The sequence below is a fragment of the Rhinatrema bivittatum genome, chromosome 13 (assembly GCF_901001135.1).
Source record: "Rhinatrema bivittatum chromosome 13, aRhiBiv1.1, whole genome shotgun sequence".
In the NCBI taxonomy this organism is placed as follows: Eukaryota; Metazoa; Chordata; class Amphibia; order Gymnophiona; family Rhinatrematidae; genus Rhinatrema; species Rhinatrema bivittatum.
In genome coordinates, this window is record NC_042627.1 from 14,659,853 (window position 1) to 14,679,175 (window position 19,323).

The 19,323-nt window shown below is 44.1% G+C and overlaps 1 protein-coding gene across 5 annotated transcripts in view; it reads right to left on the bottom strand.

The window, feature by feature from the left end:
* The window catches only part of LINGO1 (leucine rich repeat and Ig domain containing 1), a 1,111,620-nt gene that overhangs the window by 895,955 nt on the left and 196,342 nt on the right, over positions 1-19,323 (bottom strand). The window lies entirely within an intron of this gene.

Consider the following 19,323-nt stretch of genomic DNA (forward strand, 5'->3'; position numbering starts at 1 on the left):
ATATTGGCCGGTTAAGTCTAAAGTTATCTGGGAACATTTTCCCCAAACACTTTAGACCTACACATCCACAGTTATCCAGCTAACTCCAAATATCGGACTTAGCTAGATAAGTTATTCGGTTAATGCCCCAGAATGCCCCAAACATGCCCTTTTCTTATTTGGGCTAAATCATAGCCAGTTAAAAACCTATCTGGCTAATTTGCAGCACTGCGCCTGTCGTACAGCACTAGAGAAATGTTAAGTAGCAGTAGTACATTTTAGCCAGATAAGCAATGGAAGTATTGAAAATTAACCTTTTAGGTGGATATCTTGTGAGTTATTCATCTAAATGGCTTTATGTCCAAATGGGAGTTTTCATTGGTGCAGTCGTTCGTATCCTTCCACTACTTTATAGTGTAAAGTTATCACCAGAGAGTCCCTCTGCTTTCATTCAATTTTTATTAAGAAACTTTTTTTTAAAATGTTAATTTTGTCTTGATTTTGGTCATACTTTTGAAACATCCTTATATGTCGTGCCTATGTAGTAAGTAACTTTGGTTTGCTTTTAACAAATGTAATTATTACAGAGATGGATGCAAAACATCAGAATTCAGGATTGTGACCCTCAATCCTGCTTTTACTCAAAGGGTTTCCCTCCATGTGAATATTTTTGAATAATAAAGCAAAACCATATGAAATTGGTGATAAAATAACCTGGGAAAAGTCTTTGTGACAAGACGCTTTGCTACCTGTTCCTCAATTTCAGAGATTCTTTGATGGCCGTATGCCAAATTATCTGCGCAGAAAAATCTTGCTTAAAGGTAAAATTTAGGATTACAATTGTAAATTGTGGTTTTTGTACCTACCTCTAATTATATCAGGCTGATAAACATGATGCCCCTCCCACATGAGTACTTTCTCCAAGACCCATGTTATCAACAGGCCAAGTAAATACATTTATTTTCCAAATTGATTTACTTGTGTATTTTGTTAGCAAATAAATTGGCAAATATCCAGAGAAAAGAAAATCTCTCCAAAGAACAGTTGTAATTTGTTTTTGTGTGTTCCAATAATTGGTTTCTCCTCCAGATATTCTTTTCTTTTTTTCTCAGAATTGGTGAGCTGTTTCGCCAGCCTTTTGGAATAAACATATAGCAGAGAGACTTTTCTTTATTAAGCATGCATTAACGCAGCATTTCCCAACCCTCTCCTGGAGGCACACCTAACCAGTCTAGTTTTCAGGATATCCATAATACATAAACATGGGTCTTCAACACATGCAAATCTATCTCATGCACATTAACTGTAGCAGTCCTGAAAACCTGACTGGCTAGGTGTGCCTCCAGAGGCGGGCTGGGAAACAGAGTTAACCAACCATTTACAAACTAGCAGGAATCTGAACAAGGCCCTTTAAGACAATGGTTCTCAGCCCAGGCCACAGGCGCCACCAAGCCAATCAGATTTTTGGGGTATTATGATGTGGGGGCGTAGAGTCAGGGTGTCTGTGGGGCTGATTTCTACAGTTACAATGAGCAATTTCAAGTTATGGGTCTTAGATTTTAAGGAGGCGGAGTATCATCTATACATAAGTGGCTTTTCTATTGCCAAAATCTCCCCTGCACATAAGTCTTACACCTCTCACAATAAGGCAAAGTGTTCTTATCCCTAGCATGTGATTAATCCTTAGTGTTATGAGTTTAGCCCCAGTCTCAATTGCAAAAGACTTAATTCTAATAGTTTCAGCTTGACTGTTTCACTATTTACTGCTCCAGGGGAGCAGTAAATAGTGAAACAAAAAAACTGTAAGTTTTTGGGATGGGTTAAGGGGGTGGGGAGGAGAGGGGAAGAGGGAGGGGGATACACAGCCACATTGCCAAACCAATAGCAACCATAATCAACCTCTCATTCGACCAAGGCATCTTCCCCGAAAACCTAAAATGCACCATCATCAAACCGAAACTCAAAAACCTAATCTCGATGAATCTGATCTAACAAACTTCAGACCAATATCGAACCTACCCTTCATAACCAAGATCCTCGAAAACATTGCAAACTGTCAACTCGTTGAACACCTGGACTCCCACAATATTCTCTTCCCCATGCATCACGGCTTCAGAACCTCCCTCAGCACTGAAACACTACTACTCTCTCTCTCAGACACAATCCTCAAAGGACTCGACTGTAACACCTCCTACTTACTCATCCTCCTCGACATATCAGCTGCATTTGATACCGTCAACCACAAAACATTACTACTCAGACTACAGGAAATCGGACTACAAGACAACACTCAGCTGGGTTAAATCCTACCTATGTGACAGGTAATACAAGGTCAAATTCAACGACACTGAATCCAAGCCAATCCCCCTAACCGGCCCCATCCAGACCTTAACCCCTCCCCATCAATAAATACACCCCTGTTACTCAAATGCCTGTTACTCAAATGCCAATTACTGTCATTTTATTTTATTCTATTTATGTTATTTATTCCTGCTATTGTCATTGCTATTCATTATTGTCTTTGCTATTTATACCTATTATTGTCTTTGCTACAAAAGATACCTAATGATTATTATTTTTACCATGTTACTCCAATGCCAATTACTACTATTAGACCACTACTCATTCTATCTACTCCCTTTGTTACACTATTATTATTTATCCTATCTAATTTGGCACTGTTATCAATATTGCTGCTAATCATTCTCTAACATCTACTGTACCTGTCAAATGAAAGGACATCCTTCCCGCACCTTTCAATTTATTTGTAAACCGATGTGATATGTAAATTGAACACCGGTATATAAAAACAAATAAATGAAAAAATAGGGAAGTTCCCTCCCAGTTCGCTCCTTAATTTTCATTCTAACATTTTTAATTGTTAGAACATAGAGGCTTACATTTTTTTCCTACCATTTTTCTCATGTTATAATAATCTCCCTCTTGAAAGTTAAATGCTATCACCGTAGATTTTCCTTAGTGTCCTCCCTCCAGTTATCAAGTCAAATTTGATCACTGTTTCCAAGTGGCCCTAACACCGATACCACTTTCACCAAATCCTGTGTTCCACTAAGGATTAGGTCCAAAATAGCTCCCCTACTTGTTGGTTCTTGTACCAGCTGCACCATGAAGCAGTCATTTATTTAATCTAGAAACTTCACCTCCTTGGCACGTCCTGATGTAGTACATACCCAGTCAATTCAGGGGTAATTGAAATCACCCTTTATTACTGTGTGGCTATTTTTGTTAGCTTCTCTAATTTTCTGTTAGCATTTCATCATCTCATTTTGTATTTTTATGATTCTTGGAATAAAAATTGTGAACCTTTTTATTACGGTGAATGAACTTTATTGTTTTGTTTTTTTTGGGGGGGGGGGGGGCCTAACAGCTTCTTCCTGCTAGTTTGGGCTTTCAGTTCAATCAGAGCCACTCTCATTTCTCGCCCAGCTACCAGAGGTTCCCCCCACCCTTCTCCTCCAGCCTCCAAGCAGTGTAACAGCAGTCCTCTGGTTGAGAGACATGGACCACGGGGTTTCTGCCAGAACCCAACACAAGTTGTGATTTTTGAGCCAGCCAGTAGGTGTCGATGTTGAGAAGTGATTGGGACGCCCTCCCTCCCCTGTGGCTGCAAATGCTTCTCCTGATACATCCCCTGCTGGTCCGAGAGGGCAGGATTGAGTTCTGGGAAATGAGCCCATGTCACCCACACTGCGGTGGGCAAGGCCACGGGTCTGGCTGCCACCTATTTTTATTTTAAATTTTCAGGTCTCCAGATCCATGGGCTGGGCCCAAGTCTTGCTTCTATTAGTCTGAAAACCTGTCTGAACTTCTGAAAAGGATCAGCTTCACTTCACCACGAATAACTTGTGATTAATAACAGCATTTAGTTGGCTGAACTGGTGGAGCTTCTGAAAACTTTAAACACTAATGTCTTCCCCTGGCTGAAATATAAATCAGAATGGAAAAAAAATGGAAGTTTTAATGATTTTCTTCATTTTAACAGCCAGCAGAATTATGGTATCTAAAAAAAACCCCAAACCCCGTTTGCTGGGGCTGCTGCTTTAAGCAGGAGGAGCATTCTTTTCTCCTCTTCCCGTGGCTCGACTTTGACAGCACACTCTGTCACTTGGCTTTATCTGCTCATTTTAACAAGAAAAATCACAGAATACATCACCATCATTAGCAGGAGAGAAAGAGAAACGCCTGTTCAGAGGGAGCCAAAAGGGAGAGCGGAAGCCTGACGAGACACTTCTCATGCCTCACTAATATCTCATTTTAAAAGACGCTGGTGCATTGCATTACGCTTAAAAATAAAACTACCGTAAGCAAAGAAAAATCCATAAAAGAACTGTGTTTTAATCAGCCAGCTCTCCTCATTTCCCTATCTATTTTTCTTGGCCTTTCCCTCCTCACTTTCTACCTTCTCACACTCTTGGTTTCTCTTCCTCCTTTCCTCCTCCTGTCTCATTCCTTCTGCTGCCCTCTTTCTATCCTCCTGTGCCTCATTTCTTCCTTCTTACTCTTAGTTTCCTCTTTGTCTTGTCTTTCCTCTCCCTGTATCTTTCTATCTCTTCGTCTTATAGCTGTTGACTTCTTCTTTCTGATATCTCCCTCTTTCCATCAACTCTTATTTTGCCCTTCTCTCTTCCACAATCTCAAAGCCTCATTTTTATCCCTCTTTCCTCTATAGTCTCCTTTTTTATCTTCCTTCACTGCTTTCCCTTTTCCCTTGTTCCTGCCCTTGCCTCTTCCTCAATGGTTTCTTCCCATCTCCTCCTTCTGTTTTGCTGCCTCTGCTCTCTCTCTCTCCTCCTGTCTCTTCACTGAGCAAATCTTGCTGATGCTCGAGGAAAACGTGAATTAGAAATAATGAGCATGTTCATATATCATGCCATAGAAACAAAAAAAGAAAACCTACAAATTATTTTGGAAGCTATCGCAGATGAGAGATTTCATGGCCTCATTACCAGTTATATATAACAACAACAACATATACTCTCCCCCACGAAGATCTGACACATCGGTGTTTAAGGAGAAGTGAACTCACACATGTACATGAGAGGCTGATAAATGCAGCACAGGGTAGTGGACTACATACAAGATGGTTCACAGCCAGCATAGAAAAGACTGGAAAAGATGGCACAGCTTATCCATTGTAAATTGTGTATATATTAAAATATAGATGCATCAAAAAAAGAAAAAAACTCACTGGGGTAGATTTTCAGAGCCCTGCTCGCCTAAATCCGCCCAAAACCGGGCGGATTTAGGCGAGCAGGGCCCTGCGCGCCGGGAAGCCTATTTTACATAGGCCTCCCGGCGCGCGCAGAGCCCCGGGACTCGCGTAAGTCCCGGGGTTCTCGGAGGGGGGCGTGTCGGGGGCGTGTCGGGGGGCGGGCCCGGTCGTCGCGGCGTTCCGGGGGCGTGTCGGCAGCGTTTTGGGGGCGGGTACGGGGCGTGGCTACGGCCCGGGGGCGTGGCCGCGCCCTCCGTACCCGCCCCCAGGTCGCCGCCCGGCGCGCAGCAGGCCCGCTGGCGCGCGGGGATTTACGTCTCCCTCCGGGAGGCGTAAATCCCCGACAAAGGTAAGGGGGGGGTGTAGACAGGGCCGGGCGGGTGGGTTAGGTAGGGGAAGGGAGGGGAAGGTGAGGGGAGGGCAAAGGAAAGTTCCCTCTAAGGCCGCTCCGATTTCGGAGCGGCCTTGGAGGGAACGGGGGGAGGCAGCGCGGCTCGGCGCGCGCAGGCTATACAAAATCAATAGCCTTGCGCGCGCCGATCCAGGATTTTAGCCGATACGCGCGTATCTACTAAAATCCAGCGTACTTTTGTTTGCGCCTGGAGCGCAAACAAAAGTAGGCTGTTCGCGCTTGTCTGAAAATCTACCCCACTGGGAACACAACCATAATAGAATAGAACAAAGAAGTTAGGATCATCTGGGACATTCCTAATCTCACCAACTGAACATCGATGCTAGAAAACCAGATATTGTGGTGAAGGAGAAGAGCACAAGTATGGCACTGTTGATAGAGGTGTCAGTGCCCAGCGATTATTCTGTGGATCGTATGGAGAAAGCAAAGATCCTTAAGCAGCAAGAGATGCAATCAGAGACCAAGAAAATGTGGCAGAAAGATACAGAAATAGCCCCAATTATTTTGGGTGCCAGTGGCCCGATTAAGAATTTCCACGTGCACCTTGATATGTTGCCTATAAAAATTACACCCTATGAACTCCAACAGGCGCCGGCCGTCCATTGTTCCTACCATGTGACAGGGGCCGACCAACTGCACCGGTAGCCCCTGTGACATAGTAAGGGCAAAGGCTATCGGTGCCATTTTGAATACTGGCAGCCGACAGCCCGAGTGCAGGAGATCGTTCCAGGACCCCCGCTGGACCACCAGGGACTTTAGGCAAGTCTTGGGGGGGTCAGGAGGGTGGGGGGCTGTAGTTAATTAAATTTAAAGGGTTGGGATGGGGGTTTTTGTTTGGGAAACGAATACATATGTAACTAATGAACGGATTGGGATCCCCCAAGAACGGATGCAACGGATTTGGGTCCCGACGAATACGAATACCGAATGGGACGAATCCGTCCCTGCTGCACATCCCTAATACATACTGTAGTACTACTGCCATCTCTCGTTTGGCCTCTGTTGGAAACAGGATGCTGGGCTTGATGGACCCTTGATCTGACCCAGTATGGCAATTTCTTATGTTCTTATGTAACATAACTGAACATATGCATCTCTGTACAGATGAGCATAAGAGGAGACTGCCTGCTCTGTGCAGCTTATATTCCAGTCAAGATATACATACAGAACAAATAAGAGGCTTCAGGAAATTTACCAGACAAAAATGGTTAAAATCAACCAGTCTAGGGTTTAAGATTTAAAAGCAGCCTCTAAAAGTTGAGATTTTAGGCTAGGTTTGAATATGGCCGAAAAGAGAGCATGACGCACTGACTCAAAGTCAATTCCAAGTGTCTTCCATAGCAAAGTGGAGAGCGCAGAGTTGGCAATTGGTGGTGGATGAGAAGGGCATAGGTAAGAGTGACTTGTCCAAGGAAGAAAGTTAGCGAGGAGGGATGTAGAGAGAGATGAGAGAGGAAAGGAATGAAGAGCTGCCGAATGAAAGCATTCGTAGGTGAGAAGGCGATGCAGTAACTGTTTGCTGAAGCAGAGTAAGAGCCTGGCAATGTGGTGACTTGAAAAGAGGGGTTACACTGTCATCTCGGCACTGCAAGAAGATAAGTCACGCCACTGCGTTTAGAATAGAGTGGAGAGGAGGTGGGTGGCTGAGGAGGAAACGTTTGAGGAGCAGGTAAAGCAGTCAAAGTGGAAGGTGATGAGAGAGCACATAAGAGTTTTTGTAGTGTCTTCAGAAAGGAAAGGATGGATTTTGGTGATGTATAGGAGAAAGAAATATGTTTTAGCACGGTTTGCAAAGAAGACGAGAAACAAATGTAAGATGACACCAAAAACTTATTAGTTGAGAGGACTAGACGGATGACAGGGTTATCCACAGAGATAGAAAAAGAAGGAAGGGGGAAAATGAGTTTGGGGAGAGAGACAAGAAGTTCAGTCTTAGACTCTTGGCCATTTTAAGGTTAAGGTGGCAATGGCGCATTCAGCTAGTGATGGCAGATATGCAGGCAAATTTGGGACTGGGTTATTGCTGAAATTTCTAGAGCAGAGAAATAGATCCGAGAATCAACAACATAAAGATGGCAATGAATGCTGTGTTATGAGTGTGTATATAGATAGATATACTTGTAAGGGGACCACCAAAACTGCCCCTTACTAGTGTAGGTGTGCTGTAGTGTGGAGTCTGTGGCCTCAGCAGACCCTGCCTCAGCTAGTGCAGGTAGAGGGTTTAAGGAGATGTGAAACACCCCATTGGGGGTGGGGTGTCACAGATTTGATAAAACTCCTGCATCTATATGATGCAGGAGTACCACCAGGGCAGTCAGGCCTGAGAAACAGAAGGAAAGCTGCCTGAAAGCAGGTACTTGGGAAGACTCAAGAGAGGAGGGTTCCTGTCCAGAGAGCTGACCTGCTTTGGGAAAGCAGTGTATTGCTGCTGAAAGTGACAGATTTAGTTTTGAGCTTTCTTGGCCTTCTTACTGTTTGGTGCAATAGCCATTGGTGTATTGCTCCTTTTGGACTTTGTTTTTCCTGCTACAAGTGCCAGTAAAGAACGTTTTTATTTTTGAACAGTTTTGGGGTCTGAGAGGTGCTTTTTTTGTACCTGGTGAGCAGAAGAGCCTCACTGAGGAAAACCATAAGGGCCTTTAAAGACAGACTTTTCCCACCATGTGGGAACTCAGGGAGGTCATGGGGTCTGCCTTTGGTCATGAGCCTCCCCTGTGCCCAGAACCAGATTGGGACAGGGGCTACACATTTATACATAAGTACATACATGTTTTCATCTGTGGCTGTAGCTATCCATGAACTAAAGACAAGGTTGCCAATTGGCTCCAGGTTTTCAGGACAGGTCTTGGTTTGAACCCATTGCATGCATGGACATCTAGCCTTGCTTTTCTAAGGGACTACAATATGAAGGTCAGAACTCAAGCCCCAGCATGTAATGGGGGCATACCCAGGACAGGATCAAACAGGCTTGAAAGTCTAAAACCAGCTGGCAACTTTAGCTAAAGGTCTTATTCTCACTGATCTTGGATGAGGAGATGACTATTTAAGAAACTAGTTGTTATATTCTCAAGCTAAGAGTCAGGAAGATCGTTTAACTTGCATTTGAATTTCTCAGATAACGCACATGAGGTTTGTCTCATTATTTACAGATATTAGCACATATGGTCACTACACCCAGAATTTAAAGAGTGGCCATATATTGCTTATACATATAGGGGCGGATTTTCAGAGCCCTGCTCGCCTAAATCCGCCCAAAACCGGGCGGATTTAGGCGAGCAGGGCCCTGCGTGCCGGTAAGCCTATTTTACATAGGCCTACCGGCGCGCGCAGAGCCCCGGGACTCGCGTAAGTCCCGGGGTTCTCCGAGGGGGGCGTGTCGGGGGCGGTCCCGGTCGTCGCGGCGTTTTCGGGGCGTGTCGGCAGCATTTTGGGGGTGGGTACGGGGTGTGGCTACGGCCCGGGGCGGTCCGGGGGCGTGGCCGCGCCCTCCGTACCCGCCCCCAGGTCGCGGCCCGGCGCGCAGGAGGCCCGCTGGCGCGTATCTACTAAAATCCAGCATACTTTTGTTTGCGCCTGGAGCGCAAACAAAAGTAGGCCTATTCGCGGAGTATGAAAATCCGCCCCATAGTGGGTTAAATCATTGCTCCCTATGTTGAGATCTGATATGAAAGATCTAGGACGAGTTGGATATTTTTCTTGTGGGAGATGTGCTTTTTGCCCACGAACAATGCAGGGTACAGAGTGGAAGCGGCTTGTTACACAAGAGGTGTTTATGTTATGTCATTTTACAACATGCTTACCAAAGAATATTGCGTATATTACAGAAAGAAGAGTTTGCCCTAGTCCCCTTTCGTATGTGAGTCACACCAAGAGACAATGAATTTAAAACACAACTTGCAGAACATTGGAGTTTCCTAAATAGTTTACGTTTGGATGCCCTGATGGTTGCCCATTGTGTTCAGTTTCAACATGCGTTTTCACAGTTACAATGTAGTGATTGATCAGATACAAAAACATTGGAAGGGAGGGGACGTAGAATATGCTAAATTATAGAGAACAACTGTGAATATTGAAATGGAACTCTATGCAACTATTTGGTATGAACGGCAAACTGGAGTGGAATTCCCTGATTTAACCATTAAATGCATCACTGAGCATGTGTTGTGATTGGTTATGTCAGATGGAAGATTTTTTTTTATTAAACTGCATTTTTTTCATTTCAAACAAGTAAGTGTGTCCATGTTTGAAGAGATGACCCATTGAGGAAGACTTGTAAAGTTTGTTTTGTTGATTGCACACTTGAAGAGGTGATACGAAATACGGAGCCATGTTGGGTACTGTCTACAAGAACAGGGATGTGGTTCCTTTAAAAAGTGTACTTTAAAGACTAGATTTCTATAAGCAAAGGATTTCACAGTAATATAAAATAAGTACAAATGGGGCTCCTATTAGAAATAAGAATTGTTTTCTCTGAAAGACTTTTTTCAGAGTTTTTTTCAACATATGATTGTCCCCATTTCAAAAATTGAAAACTGAAAAGTGATAAATATTTTGGTACACAACTGGTGTATGTTTGTCTGAATTTATTTTATAATCATACACATACTTAGATATCTGTATTTATATTTCATAAATATACAAGTGACCGTATTTATAATTTATATTGATATTAAAAATTACTTTTTCAAAATGGAACAGTCTCAACATGTTTTAGACTCCAGCAAGACCCTTCTTCATCCCATCCAGGAATAAAAAGGTTTTCATATAGTCATTTCAAAAAGCCTTCTCACAGCCTGGATGAGCTAAGAAGTCATAATCAGATCTCTCTGTATCACAAGCTTCAAGCTAGGCCTACTAAATATTATGTGCTCCTCATTGGTTCCATATGTAGCAATGCCTTAAATTATATGCAAAGAACTTCCCTCCCCATCAAAGCCTTTGGCATTACAGCCTACTGAAAGGAATTTCTAACTAGGTAAAAAAAGAAATATGGGTCACTTTATCATGTTTTCATTGGCCAGTAGGTACCAGGCACAGTGAATCCAGGAAGCCATCAGGCATTAACAGCTCTTATGACAGTGGTAAACCGGCTGTTCCATCTGGGAAACAGAACTGAGCACAAAGGGTTAAACTCAAACTCTCCAGCGGAAAAGACAGGAGGAAGAAAAGAGGACGGGACAGTCATTTGCTGGAAAGCAAATTCCTCTCTCAAAATCCTCATGACCCTTCTGAAAAATGGTAGGAATATTTCAAAAATGCCCTCACACCCTCTTCTTAAGCGGCATAGCCCCGCATCTTGAAGCTCATTCCAGAAAGTTACAGAAATCTAGTGCCAGCTCCTCTCCTTTCACAGGCTTCACTTTCTCACCATTCCATGAAAACACAGAAATGCCATTCAGGTTCGGAAGGCGCATTTCATTTGAAATGAAACCAGGCCTTTTAACAAAAGTTCCCAGCAAATTCCAATTCACTTTTAAAACAAAATGAAAGAAAAAGAAATGAAATTTCCACAGGACAGACAGAAAAAAAAAAAAAGCCTTCCCAAACCTCGCCTCAATCCCGCCCCCAGCCATATTCTCTTCACCGTAGTTTTACTTTTCTTCACGGGGCTTACAAATGGCGCCATTGTTAATTTCTCCCATCCACAATGGTGCAGGCCAGCGTCTGGGCCTGGCTGGCGCCGTTCTGCACAGAAATAATTAACAATGGTGCTGTCCGCGATCTGCTGGCACCATTTCTAACCGTAGGGCAGGAGCAACCCTCAGACCAGGGAAGAAAAAGACAATTGTGGGAGTATTTAAAAAAAAAAAAAAAAAGATGTACGTGCTTAAAACTGGGTTTTATGCGTGCGAGCGCACGATAAGCACATAAACAGGCTTTTGAAAACTGCTACGATATCGGCTACTTTTATGCCCTTAAATCCTTTATAAAACTACCCCCCTTTGGTAAGAGAGGGAGAATGGAGGGGAGGCCTGGGAGGGGTTGTTTTTTTTTTTTCTTTTTCTTGTTTTTAATATTTTGTTTTCCTAAATTAACAAACCAAAAAACGGAAAAATATCTGCGCGCATCTGTAGTTTATGTATTTCCATAACTTGCGAAGGGGCGCGCGTTGACGTGTGTGCGCTGGCATGCACCCAGAGGCACGGCTATTTTAGGACACTCTTTATGTTTTCAAATAGCGCAGCCGCACGTGTGTGCGCGCGTCCTATTTTGCAACCGGGTGTGCACAGCCGCACACATCGGGGTACGAGTCATCCAAGTCGGGGAACTTTATAACAGGCCCGCATCCACACCACGACCAGTTTCACCAGTTCATCCAGCAGTTCACCCAGGCTAGAGGCAGGTCCACCAAACCCTGGTTTAAATAGCCTGCACTCCTCCCAGTTACCCAGTTACCCCAGACCCTTTCAATGTCTCGTGGATGGCTGTATTTTAACCTTACACCTCCTCCACGGCAGAAGTAAACTTACGTGACACTGGACCTGGGTGCGCACCCAGGCACATAAGTATTTGCCCGTGCATCTCTTGGCTCCACCCCGGAACGGCCACACCAAGCCTCTTTCTGAATCGGATTGAAATATTTGCATACTAGGAGAAGTGCGTGCATGTAGGCAGCTTTTGAAATCCAGCACACACACGCGCATGTCTCACATGCACGCGGATCTCCCGATTTTGGTGCGCGCTGGGCTTTTAAACTTCACTCCTTTGTTTTTATGCTGGTTTTATATGTACCTCACACATTGCTTTACATTTGCTAAGAAATTGCAATTAATCAAATAAATAATAATAATCATGTAGCTCTGCTAGCTGCCGGACATTTCCAGCCCCTGGGCTCAGATGTTCAATTCAGGTTTCCTTTCCAAACGTTACAGGAGTTGCCTATCTGGTTCCAGCACAGACTTTCTAATGCATCTAAACTGGAAAATTAACAAGATTGTTGTGACCTTCTAAAATAGATTCTGGGAAAATTCTAATGATGCCATAATTGTTGTTTACACTAATTAGCACATCAACATGTTCACTCTCCCAACCTGGCATTTGGCTGTTCCCTCCTGGTTTGGTTTTTTTTAACACCGGCTACAGCCAGAACTCATTTTTTGGGTGGGCCCAAAGTTAACACACCTGGGCCATAAACATACAGATTTGAGTCCTAATAGCTGATCTCTTATCAATAAATATGCCTTAGCAGGCAACCTACAATGGGGGTCTAAGTAGTCTACAACAGCTGTCAGGATTCTTCAGTGACACTTTAAAATATTTTAACTCAATTATTTCAAGCACATCAATATTAAAAATGCCTTATTAAGCTCTATTAATTCAGTTTGTATTTATTACAGTTTATAAATACACAAAAATGTAATGTAAAAAGCAAACAAAAAATACAAACATCAGATCTAATCAATCATGTAATAAAACAAATACCAATGTATTATTTCATGACTCCTCCTTCCAGAAAGGCGGAGATTATTGCTACAATAAAATAACAATCATAATAATGGGTGCAGAGCAGACCTAGGACAGTTCACATTACAACCCAACATGAGAAAAAATAATATTCACATTCTGGTGTCACTTCAGCACACAAAAAATCCCTCCACTGCAAAAAAAAAAGAAAAAAAATACATAAAATGCTTCAAACCTTGTTCTAGCATACAATCACAGGAGACTCTCAAGGTTGCTGCTCTTTGAGTTCTAGTTATGAAAGCAGCAATGCAAATACTATACCAGGCTCTAGAACATTAATACACCACCTACTGGGGTAATAGAAAAAGCCAGACTGCTACAAATCTCTACAGAGAAAATAACACACTAGCAGAAATTCAGCACTTCAATCACACACAGGCAGAACACCGACCAACTCTTACCTAATACAGAAATAAGGGACTACAAATTAGAAACTTGCGGACAATACTGAAATAGAAAGTCTGAGAAACCAAACTCTGAACAGTGGAACTCTAAAGAAGGATCAAAGTATAAGAAATGCTCAGACGGCATATTCTTATTGCTAAAAACTCAAGATATATATACACACACATATATTTATATTTATTTATTTTACTTTTGTTGTCTGTGCTTTTTATTTTTCTAATTGGTGGGTCCTAGTCTCTTTTCTTCCCACTATCCCCTTGTCATTTTTTCCTAATTCCCTTTTCAGGGTCTCTCTTCTCTTTCTTCTTTCCTTCCTCTCTCTCTCTCTCTCTCAGTCACACTCACACACACACACACGCTCATGCTTTCTCTCACAGATTCCTTAACACACACAAGCTCTCACTTACATGCTCTCCCAAACACAAGTTCTTACACTCACTGTGAGAATCCTGGGAGCTGTATGGGCCTCCTACCCAGCAGGGGTCCTCAATGGGCCACGCTCTGTGCTATACAAGTCCCACCTCTTGGACTCATGACTCAGCACTTCCCTGCTACTTAAGCCTGCCTCACCTGCCACTCCCTGCCTCAGCTTGGGCCCCTCTAGCCCTAGTTGTGACCGCTGGGTTCCTATCCTCTGGTTCTTAGTACTGGACATTCCTGGTCTGGTACAGAAGATCATTGAACAACAAAAGATCCTGGGGAACCTTGTGGCAGCAGTGGAGAACCTTAACGCGTGTTTAGACACCACTGTGGTGGTAACTCCGCCTATTCCTACATCCAATCCCTTGGCTCCCATGCAGATCCACGACCGACCATTCCACTTCCAGCGCATCCACACTTCTCTGGAAACCCCCTGTTGTGCCGGGGTTTTCTGAAACAATGTAATATGCACTTCTGCCTTCAGCCTGCCTATTTTCCTGACATGGTCACCAAGACTACCTACATTCTCTCTCTCCTGGATGCTAAGTCCTTGGCCTGAGCCTCATCCCTCTGGGAGCGTGCGGACCCTATCCTCCGAGACCTGCCCAGGTTTCTTGCTCTATTCCGATCTGTCTTCGATGACCCGGGCAGACAATCTGCATCTGGTTCCACGCTCCTGCACCTCCGGCAGGGCACTAGGCCCCTGGTGGACTGCATCATCAAGTTCTGAACCTTGGCCTCGAAACCACACTGGGACCTGGATTGCCTTAGAGCCACCTTCCTCAAGGGGTTGAGCCTTCGAATCAAGGATGAGCTGGCGGCCCACAAACTACCTTCATCCCTGGATTCCCTTATTGATCTTGCCGGCCGGACTAATCGGAGAAAATTCTCTCTCACTCAACGCACAATAAAGCTCTGGAATTTGTTGCCAGAGGATGTGGTTAGTGCAGTTAGTGTAGCTGGGTTCTAAAAAGTTTTGGATATGTTCTTGGAGAAGTCCATTAACTGCTATTAATCAAGTTTACTTATGGAATAGCCACTGCTAGTAATTGCATCAGTAGCATTGGATCTTCTTAGTGTTTGGATAATTGCCAGGTTCTTGTGGCCTGGTTTGGCCTCTGTTGCAAAAGGATGCTGGGCATGATGGACCCTTGGTCTGACCCAGAATGGCAATTTCTTATGTTCTTATATTCTTGTTCCTGTATTTGTTCTTAGTATTGGCTCCATTATTGTGCCCTGCTCTCTCTGTGTCTTTTGCTTGTGTTTTGTTTCTTGTTTGGTTCTGTTTGAGGCCTTAGTTTGTGGCATCCTGTTTCCTCAATGTTTCCCTGTCCTGGTTGTTTGTTTATCTCTTGTGGGCATCTTTTCTGACTCCTTTGTTCCGCAGGTGCTCTGCTCTTGTGGAGTATACTTCCTGTGGGTGTCCTTAAGTTCTGCCAGCCACTAGAACACAAAGGCTCAACTTGAGAGGGAGGTGGTCGGTACATGTGACAATGCCTTCATATCTTGGACTTATTCCAGCCTGCCCTGTCACTACCAGCAGCTCCTGTCCTGGGGGTTACCCCTTTACTGACACACTGACATTCACATGCTATCCCCCCTGTCTCCACACAAGCTCTCACTCTCATATGCTCTCCCACGCACAAGCTTTCACTCTCTCACACATATACAGGCTCCCTCTCACCCTGCACACCCTGGCTACATTCTCACACATACACCCAGGCTCCTATTCTCTCACACACACTTCCAGGATCTCATTCTCATATGCACACAAAGGGCCTCTCCTTCACCACCGAATTGATGAGATCCATGGCGGTCTTGCTACTCCAGGCCCTCTTCTCCACCCCCATGGGGTAGGCTCTCATGGCGGCCCTATTCTTTGCCGCTGCAGGGATGAGCTCCTGTGGCAGCCTTGTTGTACCAGACCCTCTCCTTCTTCAGCCGCTGCAGCGAGGGGATCCTCGGCAGCTATTCTTCAGGCCTCTTCTGGTGTTGGACAGCCCTGAATGAGTGAGCCTTAAGTTCCATCCAGGCCTTCCCATTGCTAGGTCACTGACCTGCTATTTATTCTCAAAGGTTATAGGATGAATTTTCAAAGGAATTACATGAGTAAAATTAGCATATATGTACATAAGTAGCTTGTACTTGTGTACATGCTATTTTATAAACATGAAAAATACATGCATATTTTCACTTTTATATGCAAATTTACCTGCATAAAAAAGGAGCATTCTAGGGGGTGTTGTGGAGTAGGGCAAAGAGCCACACATGTAAGTTACTATTTTATAAGAAACTTACGCAAGTACATATAGTAACTTATACATGCAATTTTACACCTGCTAATTATCTCACGCAACTGATATTAGAGGTCTGTTGTCAAGTACTGGTTGGGTGGGAGGTCTGGGTGAACTGGGAAGAGTTTAAGCTGAAAAACTAGAATAGTCTCGATGACCAATGGGTGAACTGGTGCAGGAATCGACAAACTAGTGGTTTCAACTGAATGCGAAAGTTTTAAAATATACCGACTTATACACGAAAATCAGGGTTTTATGCAAGTAAGTTGCATTTTTTTTCACAAATAGGTTAAGGAAAATGCGCGCATTCAATGCAATGCAAGTGGTCATGCTTAATTACGCATATGTTGGGGGGTAGAAATACGCATGTTTTATAATCTGCCCGTACTGTGGTAGTTCGCCGTGCGGCCATAGATGCGCGTATATGGGGCCGTGTTTGAAAATTATCCTCTCCGTGTCTCATGTGAGGTGTGGTCCTATGGGGATTGATGACACTTGTAAAAGGTGTTTCTGAGAAATGTTTTCTGACAGAGTTAGCAAGGCTAAACAGTCATTTAGATTAGAAAATCTCAGAGCAAAGTAGTGCAAGAGCACAGCAGGAGCCATTTTTTTTTTTTTTTTTTTAAATCATAGGGAGTTTGGTAGAAGGAGGCTTATTCTCCACAGCCCTCATTGTACTTGGCTGGCGTCTGAAGGAGTGGATTGCGGAGGCACTTGCCTGTAGGGAGCGATGTGGCCTGTCAGGCCATCTGCTCCTTCAGCTGTGCTCTGGGATGGGGAGGCGGGGGGAAAGGGAGCCCTTTTGGCCACTGGGCCCCTTCAGCTGTGCTCTGGAGGGGCACTTCGGGCTAGTTAGCACGGGGGAGATTTCTCATTAGCAAGAATGGACATTAAACAAAAAAAAATGAGACATCCAAATGAGTATCAAGACTGTTAAAAGGAGACTTAAAATGCGAGGCAACCTCAACATTTTAGCCCATTTTAATGCATGAGACCTATAGAAGCTAAGCATGTATACCCCTAGAGAAGAGATGGGGGGGTTACGATAGAGACATTCAAATATTTCAAAGGTGTAAAATCAGGTGCAAGAAGCAAATCTTTGTCAGAGACAGAATACTGTAGTTTAGAATCAAGATGTCAGAAGCAACATCAGAAAATATTTATTTACTTAAAGAGCAGTGGAACAGCCTATTAAGGGAGGTGGTGGAGACAAAACCAGGAATAGAATTTAAGGAAGCGTGAGATAAGCAGAAAGGATCTCTTCTTGCAGAGAAGGGGAAGGCCAGAGATCAATTGATGTTGATGGCATTGCGCCAGGAATTTAATTGGGCAGACTGGATGGGCGTAATAGACCCTATCTGCATCATTTTCTCTGTTTCAGCCCTCTCCCCAAAATTAAAATCCTGGGGCTGAACCTGTAAATATTCAATTTTGATGCAATACAAAGTAGGTAAAGCCAGCTCATAAGGGTTCAGATTTTAGCCAGGATTCAAACCCTGCTTCCCCCCCCCCCATGCCTCCGTGTGGTGCTGCACAACATGGATGGTAAAGGGACAAATTCATGCATTCTGCCAACATTTTTCTGGGTCGGCAATTCAGGATAGTTGTCAGCCCTACAAACTGCTTCATAATTGATTATTTTGTCTGCACCAGACAAGCTCAGTGGAGAATTGTTTGCTCACCGGATGTTTGCAGTTTTTCCATGGGAAACGACGGATTTTTCCCCCACATCGGAACAAACTCTCGGGAGTTACTGAAGGTCACAGGCAAAGGCTCAAATATGTGCTGCAGTGGACACTTTGTACTGCTAACACATTAAGGAATAATTGGTTACTGTAATGCAGAAAAAAAATCTTGGCATTGCAGGGGAGTAAGCAACATACATTGCAGATTAATAACCCAGTAGTGGGTAGGTGGGTTGGCTGTCTCTGGTCATAGCTTGGCAGAGATCCTCTTGGCCACGTGACATGACCAGGCCAACCTTATCGGTACTGAGTGGAAATCAGTTTCACCCCTGATCTGACCCAGACTTTGGTTCTACACTTTACTGGAGGGTCAAGGTCTATCCCTTCCGGGCCTCTGTTTGCTGCTTTTCCGAAGCAGGAAGCAAATCCCCACTAAGGCTGTTCTGAAGTCCCCAGAAAAAAACGTACCCGCTGGGACTCCTTTTCCCTTCCCAGGTAGCTCTGTAGTTGGTCCAAGGAGCAGCAGGAGCATGTGCTATCCTGGGTATATATTCGATATTCTCAGTATCCTGTAAGACTCAATAATAAAGCAGAGGCAAAAAAAAAGGCAAACAAAATAAAAGAAAACAGAATGACAGTTGGCAATTCTGTAATCCAGCCCAGATGGGTGCAAGAGACAGATTTCCCCCCTCCTTCTGCTGATGCCCGTAATTCATTGGGAAGGCAGCACACAATGTGTCTTAGCCCTTCACACAAAGCTTTCTCTCTCAGTATTGGATCAGGGAGCCACATCAATCACACTCCCGGGAAAATAAAACACTGGCACACACACAAGAAGAAAAAAGAACAGGCGATACCTGGCTGGAGACACTTACAGTGAGGAAAACCAAATTCATGGGCCGACCCAGGATTGAAAATCAATAGGCGGCCAGCGCTGGCTGTGATCTACACACTCAATTTATTCTGCCTCCTCGCTGTATCTTTCCCAACAGTGCGCTCAGATAAGCAGGAGAAAAACGACCAAACAAAAGCCAAAGAAAATGGAATTCGCAGTCATCAGACACAGTCCCTTGCTTGCCGTGGTGTTATCACTGCTTCACAACACCTTCACTCCTTCCCTCCCCCCAGCCCTCAGGAACATGCACTAAGACACAATTCATCAGGGTGTTCAAATCATTTGAAAACAGAAACATCAAAGCCCTGTGTGTGCATCATGACTGGTGTGCATCTGCATGCATAAGAGTCTGCGGGAGTGCATGTCGGTGCTATCTCTATGGGGGCGGAGAGAGGACACATTTCGGCAGAAGCTCAGTGTCTCTCGGTGTGTTATCTGTGTGACTGAGTGAATGTGGGAGTGATGGTCAGTGTGTCTCTAAGGGGGCCTCTGTACCAAAATGTAGTGTGCACGCAAAATAGTGTGCTCTGTACTAA